The sequence below is a fragment of the Periplaneta americana genome, chromosome 17 (genome assembly GCF_040183065.1).
Source record: "Periplaneta americana isolate PAMFEO1 chromosome 17, P.americana_PAMFEO1_priV1, whole genome shotgun sequence".
Lineage (NCBI taxonomy): Eukaryota > Metazoa > Arthropoda > Insecta > Blattodea > Blattidae > Periplaneta > Periplaneta americana.
In genome coordinates, this window is record NC_091133.1 from 111,856,339 (window position 1) to 111,871,152 (window position 14,814).

The 14,814-nt window shown below is 38.0% G+C and overlaps 1 protein-coding gene across 31 annotated transcripts in view; it reads left to right on the forward strand.

Annotated features, from left to right (window-relative positions):
* LOC138692929 (RNA binding protein fox-1 homolog 2-like) overlaps positions 1–14,814 on the forward strand; it is a 1,380,865-nt gene that overhangs the window by 315,692 nt on the left and 1,050,359 nt on the right. The gene's annotated exons all lie outside the window — the stretch shown is intronic.

Here is a 14,814-nt window from a genome sequence, read left to right on the forward strand (position 1 = left end):
CAACCGCCCTCTTCCCCTCTTCTTTTCTTGCCGGTACCATCTCAAAGCAGCGGAATTTCCCCCCCCCCCCCCGACGGGTTGCTCCTCGTCGCTCAGCTGTATCGTGGTTTGCTATTCTTGTTGAACTTCGGAATTCGACGGACCGTCCAATCCTGTATAATTATGGAAATTAGTTCTGCAGCTCTATCCAGTCCGCTGGTTCTAAAGTCAACATAATATACTGCCTCGTGATGTCATATTGACTTTCTGGCTATATTTTCTTTCTGTTAGAACTCCTTCTACCTTGTGAGACGGTCGAAGCTACAATGTGAATTAGATCCAGTGTACACCGGGTTTTCGAAAAAAAACCAATTACAAGCAATTGAACCTAAAATCCTTCTTCATTTAACTGTGGTCTTAAAACTTTCTGCCCGTTCGTTTATTTATTTATTTAATTATTTAACTATTTAATTAATTTATTTAATTTAATCAATTAATTTACTGAATGTGTGTAATTAATTAATCGGTCAAATTTTGATCTCCATTACTGGTGATCGCCGTTGCACTACCTATTTGCGTCAACGCTTAAGTATTGTTATTCAACGCGGAAATGCAATGAGCATTTTAGGTACTCTTCCCGAATCCAGCCCTTTGAACGCACTCTTTCTTCTGTAAAAATTTATTAAGTTTTCTGTATGTAAATATTTGTATTACTTTAATTAATTTCATTTTTATCTTATTTATTTTATTGTATTTATTTTATTTATTTAATTACTTATTTAGTTAATTATTTATTTAATTAATTATTGATTTAGTTATTTATTTTATTTTATTTAGTAATTGGGTAATGTGTCGAACGAATAGGAGCGGTAATGTAGACGTGTGTGGCGTCAGCGAAAGAAATGAAGGCAACGTGAGACAACAGCTGGGAAAGGTTAATGTGCAAAAGAAAGTCGATAGGGATAAGGCGGAGAGCAGCAAGGATAAACCAGCATACAATCTAAGGAAATGATGTGTCAGTGGAATGAAGGATTAATTAAATGGGTGAATAGTGTTTTAGTATGAGAAGGGTCATGATGAGAAATTTAATTAGTAGGAATGAGTAGGACGTATTGAAATATAGGAATAGTAGAGGAGCTAAAAGTAGGACTAGACTAGATAGGTATCAGTAGGACAAAAAAAAGCAATATAGATAGATGTAAAGCAAATAATAGAGGGTAGGCTTAGTTATAGTACAGTAAATGATTGTAGTGATATGTTAAATAAGTTGGTCTGTGAAAATGATGAATAGGAAAAGTAATTGTTACGTTGTTATTAGGAATAGGAAATAGTAGAAGGTAGGAGTAGAGGGAAAGAAGGAATATTTAATAAACGCAGAAATATAGGAAGTGTGGTGAACGAACATGAAAGACTTAGTGGGTGAACATTAAGAGATGTCGGTCATTAACATCGAATATTGTACAAGTTGTAAATAGTATATAGAAGGGACTGCTGGCCCGAATACTATATAAGTGAAGGGCCAGCAGGACCAAAAGTTTGAGTGAGAATAAACCATACCAATTAAACCATACCATACCAATTATTTAGTAATTTAATTTCTTTAATTTAGGTATTAATTAAATTTATTTAATTTATTTTAGTAATTAAATTCACTTAATTTGTTCATTTAATTAAATTTATTTAATTAATTATTTTTATTGATCAATTTATGTTATTTATTTATGTCTTTGTTTAATTTGTTTATTTATTTGTTTACTTATTTATTTATTTGTTTACTTATTTATTTATTTACTTATTTATTATTTATTTATCCACTTATTTATTTTTATTTATTTACTTTATTTATTTATTTACTTATTTATTCGTTTATTTACTTATTTACTTTTATTTATTTACTTTGTTTACTTATTTATTTATTTAAGTATTTATTTAACTATTTACTTATTTATTTATTTATGTATGTATTTATTTATTTAATTATTTATTTGTTTATTTACTTATTTATTTATTTACTTATTTATTTATTTACTTGTTTGTTTATTTATTTATTTATTTATTTATTTATTTATTCATTTCATCCTTAATAGATCTGTAAAACAATAAAATAAGTGTAGGAAGTTGTAAAGAAATCTTCAATAATTATTTCAACTATTTTTTCATTTAAAAATTTCATTTCCCGAAATACAAAAAAAAAAAAAAAAAAAAAAAAAAACTAAAATGTGAAAGATGATTAATGATACAACAATATCCCCTACAAATTTGCAACAGTTTAAAGGAAACCTACCCCAAATATCGTCTTATTTCTTCACAAATTCCTGCCGAACTTACCGGGATTTAAACCTGAGTATCCAGCGTGGAAAGCTGTCAGTCTATTTGTCCGATAGTAGTACAGCAGTGTTAACTTGTACGCACTTTGACAATTTTTACGCGTAATGTATCGCTGCGCTTCATAATAACAGGGAGGGCGTTACTCTGTACCTAAGACGCAGAGATAGCGCCACGTAGCGTCACATAATCCAATTACCACTTCAGTTACAGACGCAAATTGAAACGCTTAATCCCACTATCTTTGCGCTTTGGATGCTCAGGACGAGGCATAAACCAAACAACGCAGCTACGCATTGTGCTCGGATTAGAGCGTTTTTCATTGTCTCGTGTTTGCATATCTGCAGTCCATTCCTGACTTTGTACAATCAACGGGTATTTCGTTTTGTTCTATGACGCCACATGTGTGTTGAAATGAAATCAGAAGGATTCTGAAAGGGTTTGCAATATCTCATGAAAATTTTATTCTAACGCTGGTAGAACTGGCGATAGCGAGATAATATTTTGGCGAGATAAAACCGAGGGTTTGCCATGGAATACCTCACATTCTCTTTACAGTTGGGAAGATTCACGGAAAGAATCCAGCCGGGTAATCAGCTCTAGCGGGCATCGAACGCAAATCCGAACACAACCTCAGATTAGAAAACTAGTCCCTCACCTCTTTGCTACGCCGGGTGGTCATGTTTCTGCGTTGTAGTGATTTTATATTTAAATCCACAATTATTCAGCGAAGATTCGTGTGATAGTAAAATAGAATTGTGGAACATAGTGAAGTCAGAAGGTATTATTATTATTATTATTATTATTATTATTATTATTATTACTTGAAGCAAGTAAAGCCATACGTTTAGAAGTAAACCCCGAAAAGGCAAAGTATATGATTATGTCTCGTGACCAGAATATTGTACGAACTGCAAATATAAAAATTGGAGATTTATCCTTCGAAGAGGTGGAAAAATTCAAATATCTTGTAGCAACAGTAACAAGTATAAATGATACTCGGGAGGAAATTAAACGCTGAATAAATATGGGAAATGCCTGTTATTATTCGGTTGAGAAACTTTTACCATCTAGTCTGCTGTCAAAAAATCTGCAAGTTAGAATTTATAAAACAGTTATATTACCGGTTGTTCTGTATGGTTGTGAAACTTGGACTCTCACTTTGAGAGAGGAACGGAGGTTAAGGGTGTTTGAGGCTGAGGTTCTTAGAAAAATATTTGGGCTAAAAGGGAGGGATGAAGTTACACGAGAATGGAGAAAGTTACACAACGCAGAACTGAACGCATTGTATTCTTCACCTGACATAATTAGGAACATTAAATCCAGACGTTTGAGATGGGCAGGGCATGTAGCACGTATGGGTGAATCTAGAAATGCATATAGAGTGTTAGCTGGGAGACCTTTGGGGAGGCCGAAACATAGATGGGAGATAATATTAAAATGAATGTCGGGGATTTGGATTATGATGATAGAGAGTGAATTAATCTTGCACAGGATAGGGACCGATGGCGGGCTTAAGTGAGAGCGGCAATGGACCTGCGGGTTCCTTAAAAGCCATTTGTAAGTAAGTATTATTATTATTATTATTATTATTATTATTATTATTATTATAATTATTATAATTATTATTATTATTATTGTTGTTGTTGTTGTTGTTAGTCAATTGTCCGAAGACAACATAAGTCACACCATAAGGCAGCGCTCATGAGGCAACTAATCCAAGAGATAATGGGATAAGGGGGGCCAATCCTTTCCCCCTCGATATTATTAAAGAGACTAGTGAAGTGCTTCTTATGGCGTGTGACATTGTACGGGGCATAAACATGGACATTACGACTAAGTGAAGAGAAACGACTTGAATTATTTGAAAGGAGGATATGGAGAAGAATAGAGCGTGTGAAATGGACAGACAGAATAAGAAGTGAAGCTGTGTTGGATAGAGTAGGTGAAGAAAGAATGATGCTGAAACTGATCAGGAAGAGAAAAAGAAGTTGGCTAGGTAACTGGCTAAGAAGACGTTACCTACTGGTGAATGCACTGGGAGAAATGATGAACGGAAGGAAAGTTCGAGGCAGAAGAAGATATCAGATGATAGACAACATTAAGATATATGGATCATGCGGAGACTAAGAGGAAGGCAGAACATAGGAAAGGTTGAAGAATGCTGGAAAAAACTTGCCCTTATACAGAAAACTATGAATTTATTATTATTATTATTATTATTATTATTATTTTTATTTTTAATTGCTTCTTTTACGACACTTTATCAACTGCTATTGAAATGATGTTGATAATGCTAGCGAGATGAATCCAGGGTCCAGCGCCGAAAGCTACCCATGATTTGATCATAATGGGTTGAGGAAAAACCCCAAATAAAATCTCAACCAGGTAACTTGTCCCAATCATGATTTGAACCAGGGCCCGATAGTTTCACAGTCAGCCGTGCTAACCGTTACTGCACAGCGGTGGACTATATTATTATTATTATTATTATTATTATTATTATTATTATTATTATTATTATAAAGTTCACGATAACAGGCAGGGTTTGGAATTGAACGGGTTACAAAAGCTTCTTGTCTATGCAGATGACGTGAATATGTTAGGAGAAAATACATAAACGATTAGGGAAAACACGGAAATTTTACTTGAAGCAAGTAAAGCGATCGGTTTGAAAGTAAATCCCGGAAAGACAAAGTATATGATTATGTCTCGTGACCAGAATATTGTACGAAATGGAAATATAAAAATTGGAGATTTATCCTTGGAAGGGGTGGAAAAATTCAAATATCTTGGAGCAACAGTAACAAATATAAATGACACTCGGGAGGAAATTAAACGCAGAATAAATATGGGAAATGCATGTTATTATTCGGTTGAGAAGCTCTTATCATCCAGTCTGCTGTCCAAAAATCTGAAAGTTAGAATTTATAAAACAATTATATTACCGGTTCTTCTGTATGGTTGTGAAACTTGGACTCTCACTCTGAGAGAGGAACATAGGTTAAGGGTGTTTGAGAATAAGGTGCTTAGGAAAATATTTGGGGCTAAGAGGGATGAAGTTACAGGAGAATGGAGAAAGTTACACAACACAGAACTGCACGCATTGTATTCTTCTCCTGACATAATTAGGAACTTAAAATCCAGACGTTTGAGATGGGCAGGGCATGTAGCACGTATGGGCTAATCTAGAAATGCATGTAGAGTGTTAGTTGGGAGACCGGAGGGAAAAAGACCTTTAGGGAGGCCGAGACGTAGATGGGAGGATAATATTAAAATGGATTTGAGGGAGGTGGGGTATGATGATAGAGACTGGATTAATCTTGCATAGGATAGGGACCGATGGCGGGCTTATGTGAGGGCGGCAATGAACCTTCGGGTTCCTTAAAAGCCTTTTGTAAGTAAGTATTATTATTATTGATATAAACATCACTGTCAACGCGATGCTTCTATAAAAAGTTGAAAAGAATGTCGAGGACGGCTCTGTATCCCAAGAAATCTGTTATTCGAATGAATGAAGGAATGATATAGCTAGAATTGCGGGCAAAGTTTATGATTTGGTAATTCTCATCTCGAACTTAGAGTCGAATCGGAATAACTCTAAACTGAATACAAATGCGATTAGCGTTGAATCGTCCCGCGTGGAGTTGTGTGTGTTTGAGGGGATGGTAGGGGGTATGCGCGCGCCAATACTGAATTCACAAAATGTAAAATGTTTCCCAGCAGTTTTATAGCCGTATGCACTTGTGTTGGTGAACTGTAGCAACAAGGAATGGGAGTTAAGGAAAACAAAAGTATTTTGGAGCAGTGTGCTGAAAGTTGAGAGTCATTTCGCCCCCGGAACGATTTGTTTCATGTGGGTATGGAAATCAGTCGTGAGGAAGTAATAAAGGCCGGGTAGATTCTCCCTACCTGTGTACTCGGCATGCTGATGTGATGGCTTTCGGATAGTTTGTTCAAGTTCTCTGTGAGGTGCTTCGCTTTGCTATGAAAATGAAAGCGCATCGCCTCAGCCAATCCAGATGCGCTGTTCCACCTTCCTGGGTCTCGCTTCCTGGCAATGTCTTTCCGTTACCCGAGTCTGTAGATATTTTCTTCTTCAAATTACTTCTTTTGTCTTCTACTTTACTACTGTTACTATACCGGGAGCCAAATCATCGGCATGATCTTGAACAAAGTCATGGCTGTCAAGTTTCTCAACCTAAGGTCCTGGATTCGATCTCCGACAAACTTTCGAGCAGGTATAGTTGATTAAGTCCAGAGAGGTTAGCGAGTCTAACTACGAACCCAGCGGGCCCGGGTTCGATTCCCGGTCGGGACGAGTTGCCTGGGTGAGTTTTTCGGGGTTTTCCCCTCACTCCTATGGATGAATATCAGGTAACTTTATCAGGCGATATCACTCATCTTCGCCACTTCCTTTCCTCCCCTATTATCCTTTCATTCATCATCCCGTTACTACTTCTGGTTTTCAGATCGCTCTACATGCGGCCCTCCGAAGCTGCTGGGTCCGTGGATTGTATCCAAATGATGATGGATAGTAGCCACCGGCGTGGCTCAGTCGGTTAGGGCGTTTGCCTGGCGGTCTGAAGTTGCGCTCGGGCGCGGGTTCGATCCCCGCTTGGGCTGATTACCTAGTTGGGTTTTTCCGAGGTTTTCCCCAACCGTAAGGTGAAATCCAGGTAAAATCTATGGCGAATCCTCGGTCTCATCTCGCCAAACAACATCTCGCTATCACCAATCTCATCGACATTAAAGTCGACCTGGTTGGCAAGTTGGTATAGCGCTGGCCTTCTATGCCCAAGGTTGCGGGTTCGATCCTGGGCCAGGTCGATGGCATTTAAGTGTGCTTAAATGCGACAGGCTCCTGTCAGTAGATTTACTGGCATGTAAAAGAACTCCAGCGGGACAAAATTCCGGCACATCCGGCGACGCTGATATAACCTGTGCAGTTGCGAGCGTCGTTAAATAAAACATAACATTTCGACGTTAAATAACCTAGTAGTTGATACAGCGTCGTTAAATAACCAACTAAAAAAAATGATGGATAGCTTTTGCAACGGAACCCGGGGCAGACCTTCTCGGAGGAGGACTTGCGCCCCGGACCGTTAAGGGAGCCTTTGGGAGAGGGTTGCCGAAGCAGAAGTGGTATATGGATTTTTATTTTTTTATTTTAGTAGGTTATTTTACGATGCTTTATCAACATCTTAGGTTATTTAGCGTCTGAATGAGATGAAGGTGATAATGCTGGTGAAATGAGTTCAGGGTCCAACACCGAAAGTTACCCAGCATTTTCTCATATTGGATTGAGGGAAAACCCCGGAAAAAACCTCAACCAGATAACTTGTCCCGATCGGGAATCGAACCCGAGCCACCTGGTTTCGCGGCCAGACGCGCTGACCGTTACTCCACAGGTGTGGACTGGTAGAGCCTATGGACTCTGTTCGCTGTAGGGACCGGTCGTTATGGGGTCAAGTGGTTAGGTCGGTGCGCGTAGAGAATCGGTGGGCATGCAACTCATCCGATATCGGAGTATGTAAAATAGACCTCAAGGTCGTAGTGCGTGGGATGTTCCCTCCCTCCTAACAAGAAAAAAAAAGTCCAAATGAAATTTGGCAAGATAAAGGGCTCACTTTGAAATAGGCCTAAGTAATATAATCACACGCCATTTTAGTATTATTACACGGGTGCCAGAGGTATCCCGACAATTCGTATTGGGATATCGGGAGCGACCAGCTGGAGTATTCATTATAGGTCTACAGATTACCTTAGGGCATGCATACCATTTATTTCATTCCTGATAGTACAATGGGCCCCCAAGCAGCCTACATGGGAGGGCACTCCTCAGCCCGTGCCCCTTCCCTTATGAGGGTAATAGATACTTGTGTTGTGTCGTGTTGATTCTCTAACACCAAATTGTTGTGATGTCGTACTCGAAAATCTCTGACTCCGCCGGGAATCGAACCCGGACCGGTTAGTCTGGAGGCAGACGCGTTACCACATAGCTAACTCGGCGGACTACGCTCTAATATGTGGATTAATCTTTGTAACATGTTTTTATTTTATTTTATTGGGTTATTTTACGACACTGTATCAACATCTAGGTTATTTAGCGTCTGAATGAGATGAAGGTGATAATGCCGGTGAAATGAGTCCGGGGTTCAGCACCGAAAGTTACTCAGCATTCGCTCGTATTGGGTTGAGGGAAAACCCCGGAAAAAACCTCAACCAGGTAACTTGCCCCGACCGGGATTCGAACCCGGGCCACCTGGTTTCACAGCCAGACGCGCTGACCGTTACTCCACAGGTGTGGACTGTAACATGTTCTCTGCATCATCAGTAGAGAGCGGATTATTATGTAATAATAATTACATATTGCATTCCTTTACTTGTAGAGTAGTGAAAATGACAAATGTCAGCGATTTGTGGTTCTGGTATGGTTATAGTTGAGTTTCATTTTACATATTTTTACATATGCTTAATATATTACATATTTTACATATTATGTAAAGAATGTAACATTTTTACACATATCTAGGCAATTATTCACTTTTTATTTTTTTTTATCAAATTATTTTTATTTTTCAGAGTAAATTATTGAATTCTTTTTTCATGGACATATGTCTTAACATCCCTGTCCCATTACTCCGATTGGAGGGCCGCTTTTTGTTCTCACTATAGTACACGATGCTGGTAAAGAGGGAGCTCGGAAACTGACGTCGTCATGTTTTGTTCACAACTATACAAAATACTTCAATTTCTAAAGCTAACTTAAGACAATAGTTCTTTTATAAATAAAAAAAACAAACATAAAACTAGGGATTCCAACTCTTTGTCTGTAAAACATATTAGTTCGGAGTGCCTCAACTCTATACATTTGGTCCACATCTGTGGAGTAACGGTCAGCGCGTCTGGCCGCGAAACCAGGTGGCCCGGGTTCGAATCCCGGTCGGGGCAAGTTATCTGGTTGAGGTTTTTTCCGGGGTTTTCCCTCAACCCAATACGAGCAAATGCAGAGTAACTTTCGGTGCTGGACCCCGGACTCATTTCACCGGCATTACCACCTTCATTTCATTCAGACGCTAAATAACCTAGATGTTGATAAAGCGTCGTAAAATAACCCAATAAAATAAATAAAAAAATCTATACATTTGCCTTAATGCTTTCTCAGAATCTGGGATGGTCAGGTGCGCCGATCATTTAACTATGTTACAAATTGAAAGTAGGTTATTAATAATATGGGAATTGCGCACAAATGTGCAATTACGAGAAGGGTGTCACTGTTCACTAGCGTAAAGTAGGCTATTAGCGAGGGGTTTGGGTTGGGTGTCAGGCAAATCAAAATACCATTATGTGTGTCACAGGAAAATATTTTTCTAGGAAATCTTAAGGCACAAGAAAAAAAGCATAAATTGTGGCAGAGACAAGTTGTACAGTGAAACCTGTTGAAGACGGAAGTGATATGGTCCTAATTTTTTTTCCGTTGTGGACAGGTTTTCGTATTATTCAGGAGTGACATTAAAATGGAATATTTTGTCATTCATATACATGAAAAAAAAATGGCATGCCGCAAACTGCAAGAAGTACCAAATATTCCATTTAACACTCATCACATTAAATCAGCTTTGTGTCGCTTATTACGTTGGTGAATCTTCTTGATTAAAATCTCATTTTCTGTATAAATATTATCGTAACTAACTCATTAGTCATTAAACATTACTAAATTTACTAATCTCATTCTATTTAATATCTAACACTATACTCTAATACTGTACTGCATATCACTGCACATTATTAATTAATCTATTAGAAGCCTTGAATTCTGGTTTATTTAATTTCTTTCCCAGTTCAATAGCTTGCTTTGCAGAATAGATCCAGAAATTGGCTTGTTCTTTGAAAGATCATGAAGAACCCACTCCCACAACAGTTCATTTATTTCCACATAAACAGTTGCTTTCTGGGTCCTTTTGTGTCACCAATATCGGCCGCACGCCACTCACTCATTATGATCTTTATTTTTTAGTGTCACACCTGAGTTTTCCACAACTGTACTGCAGTATTATTTCACATAGACTTTGTTTCTAATTTTCCTTTATCTCGATAACTTTTACTTCATCACTTAATGTTAATGCCACATTTTATGCAACTTTTTTTTGACCTGGAAATCACAACACTTGCGCTCTGTCCAGCTACGACAGTATACGGGTGTGAAGCATTGAAAATCTTTGAAGGGACTCGTCTACCTAGTCAACAGGGTAATAAAATTTATGACCGACAGGCCAACACACCCTCGTACCCTCTAGAATTTTGCAAAGAAAACTTGTTTTTGTCTTAGTGACCTACATATTTCGCATATTCCTTGAAATTACACGCTGTTTCAAAATATAGTGTGTCCAAAATATTGTTTCTGTTTTTTGAACAGTAGCAGACAGTTTCCGTTTCCGCGTTGGACGCTTTCCGTTTTATTCAGGAAAAATTACGCATAATACATACAAATTTCGCCGGGACCAATAAATTGTTCCGAAATAGACAGGATTCCGGATTATTCAGGTTCCGATTTGAACAGGTTTCACTGTATTTGCAAACTATAAAAGGAGGTGAAAATGGCAAGTCACTTTCCAGGCTGTATCCTCCCACTTCAACTGACCAATTAAATTGTGACGACATTTTTGTGAATTTAATGCATTAATAAATAGATTACATATTTTATTACATATTTCCCCGATATTTACTACATTTTTATGTACATATTTTGCACTTTTATATCACATAAAAATCCGGGGCCTAATCATTAGTGAATAGTTTGATCGGTTCTGAACGGATGAAGCTAACGAACACGGAGCATTGAAGCTCCTCTGTGTGTGGTCTTTTCACTTGAACTGGTCCCATTTTTCCACGAAACTCCGGCCCCCGTTTCCCGCGTGTTATGGTAGTTTTAATTTTAGTTGATGGCAGTCATTAAAACGCTCCGTAATTACTCTCGCTCTGTGTTTTACCGTCTACTTCGAAGGATAAGATATGGGAAGCCTTTGCGAGACATTTTGAAATTTATTACACGGACTTTGCCTTCCGCGGTGTTTCGTTCAGTTTCAACCTTTATAGGGAAGCGAGGTTAAATTAGATTTTTCTGAGCTCTTTGTAATACGACTGTATCCCATATTTCATTTTGAGTATCCGTTAAGTTTATTACCGCTTGCTAACAACGAGATCCAATATAGGACACTTCCACTGCCAGCGGAAGAGCATCTACGGCGATGCGCTAGAGTCTAGTAGTTTCTCTCACCGGAGTAGAAAGACAAGTACAGGGACATCATTTTATTTTTACTTCAATTTTTATTGTACCTGCGTTTCTAAATGTACTTGACTCCCACCCCTTTCACTAATGTCCTTGTTAACGTCAATCACACAAACTTACGGCCGCTGTTGGTAGCAGTGAAATAAACAGTACAGACTACAATGTGTTTCAGAAATATGTTGCATTTTCTGTAGAAGAAAGAGCTTATATTATTGAAGTTTATTTTCACACAGGTACGATGTGTACCATGACTGAATTTATCTGTGTGGAATGAGCACAAGTGGAGATTAGAGTTACCGAAAGTACGGTACCCTATAATATGGTGCGGTACTTAACAGCATTATTTAAACAAGAGTTTCGTTTTACTGTTTGTAGGTATGAAGGACGATGATGGAAACTGGAATTACAATGTAACTGAATGTGAACAACAGTTCTTCTCACAATTTCCTGATTATATCATTACGGATTATTTTCGTATAAATGTCATTAATCTGGTAGATAAATTTAGAGCAACAGAATGTACAGAAACAAAGGTGACAGAAGATGCTGTAGAAAGGATGCAGCGAGGTCCTAATAAGTCGGTCAAGAAGTTAGCTGTAGAAATTGGGGTTTCTTACGGAAGTGCTCACAAAATTTTCAGGAATAAATTAGGTTAGTAATATGCTGAATAAAGCAGACATTACATAATGAATATAACCGCCTGAAGAGTTGAGTTTGTGAAAAAAAAATTGTTACTATTCTACTGTTTTTTTATAAAATACTGTAAAAGTAATGATCAAACTGAATATCGTAATACTGTATTTCCCTGTAACATAAATGGATACATTACTTTTCTCTCCTCCTATAGCTAGTAAAATTATTTGTTTACATATTGCACTAGCAAGTCCAAACTCCTGTAATGGAAGTGGGTAAGAGTGTCTCCGAGTATAGCCAGGTTAATGTTAAAAATGTTGGTAAAAATAAAGTGATGGCCCTGTAGAAGAAATTATGCAGGTGTGTATTCGTATGGTTTGTGCTGAACAGATGATCTTTTCTTCGTAGTGTTAATATAAATTATAAATCTAATATTTATACCTGAAACCAGCTGTTACATATTTTTCTCGAATTAATTAGTCAGATTGGATTAAGCATGAGAAAATAGCTTTAACAAAAAACAAAAGGCTAATTGGGATTTCCTGGTCTCTGGTCGGGTCAAAAACCTGATATAACTGATGTTTAACCTTTGCAGTGAATTTCAGTGAAGTCCGGAGGGCCTAATTAGTCAAATCCACTCTCCTCACCTCCACGCTGAAATCGAAAAATCGAAAGAGAATTGGGAGGACAAATTTAAAAGGTACGCAGAACGCGTCCTTGCAAGGGGTTAGGGGCTGTACAAAACTAAGTATGTGAGCTCCAAGCCTGTTGGCCTCTAGTCTCACTCCGGGTTACGCTGCTCCACTGAAGGAGCACTAGAAAATTTTGAAGGGGAAGCCGAAATTGGACGTAACTTCTTAGGTACCACATACGCGAGGGGGACTGAGATTTGATCAAGTGATCACGGAACGGGGCGAGAAGGAGATGGCTGGTGTTTGCCGTTAGGATGGAAACACGGACTTTTTCTATCGAAAATGTCACAATATGTTTTAGGTCAGTAGTTAACCATTCTAATTTTTTTTTTTTTTCCTCCGCTTTCTATCTTTCTCTATTTGGACCAGCTTTTACGAATGTTTCTTCTTTTCATACAGGTTTTTTTTTTTTCAGAGTCCTCCCTAACAAAACTTTAAGTTTTAAGAAAAAATAGTGTAAAGGGGGGAAGTTGGTAAAAGACAGAATAACCCTGCTGTTTTTTTTTTTTTTTTTGTAATGCTGCAGGAGAAAAAGAACCACTCTTAACGATAGGAAAATCATTGAAACCGAGATGTTTGAAAAATGTTGACATGGGCTTACTGATTGTGAAGTGGGCTGCCAACATTAAAGCTTGGATGGCATCGTCATTGTTTGAGAATTGGCTATGCGATTTCAATTCGAAGATTAAACGACAAAATCGCAATGTGATCAGTGAAATTGGTGTTTCTTCCTGCAAATACATCACACCTCCAGCCCCTTGAACAAGGTATTATTCAGTCATTTAAACTGAGGTACTGCAAGCGAGTTTTGAAAATGCTAGTTGCCAAGAATGGAAGAGGCTGACATTAATAAGCACGATTGTTGTACGCGCACAATACTAAAAAGTCAATGAAATTCAGTATTTTCATGCTGATTCATAAAAACCGCAACCTTAACCAAGCGGCCACCTGATAAAACGGCCATTTTAAAAGATAACTTCAGATGGCCGCTTTAGACAGGTTTCACTGTATATTATATTATACTTCGGGTCTCTGCACATACATCTTATACTGCATGTTCAGTTCAAAGTGTGTCATGGCTCGCTGTATGCCGTCACTGGCTAGTCGATGAGCCTAGAGAATTCAGTCTTCCTACACTTCCGCAGAGGCGTATTACTTGTGTGCCAGAGAAGTTGCCTAGCAAGTAAGGCGTTAATTCTGAAGAGTAGAGTACTTACCGATACGTACGATAACGCCTGTAGTGGCAGGAATGTGAACTGTTTGGAAACACGTACTGAGGTGAGTTTTTTCTTGCGGTCGGGATATGGGGAGAGGGTTAAGACGATTACTTACGTATTTGTTGACATTAACTTGGACGGTCAACATGGACACGGGGCATTTCCCGTATTGTGTAATGTTGTCGTACGCAACCGATGACAACAAATACTTGCCCGCGCAAAACACAGTTCGAAAGAGGTTATGGTAGCATACACACTTTGCAGACCGCCATCTGTTGCTACGACGTTCAAGTTATACCGTACACGTTCTCAAGTTCAGATTGAACGCCTTAATTAATAGGCAACATCTCTGACGTAAAATCTGAAACTCGCTTCAAATCGCTGACTCACAACAGTGACGTCATGACACACTTTGAAATGAACGCTCAGTATTATAATTTGTTTTTGCCCTTAAATATAACGTTTACTATGTACCTACTTCTAAAGCATTTCTTACTATGCCTGGGCGTTGAGTTGCTGCTCGCCATTTTTATTTAAAAATAGTTTAAACATGCATTGCAATGACTGAATCGATCTTCTTGTGCTTTCTGTAAGCCCCAAGAGATGTCAGGAGCCTGAAAATCATAGGAAAGAAGTAATCGATAATGATTCCATCTAGTGGAAAATTTGAAACTAA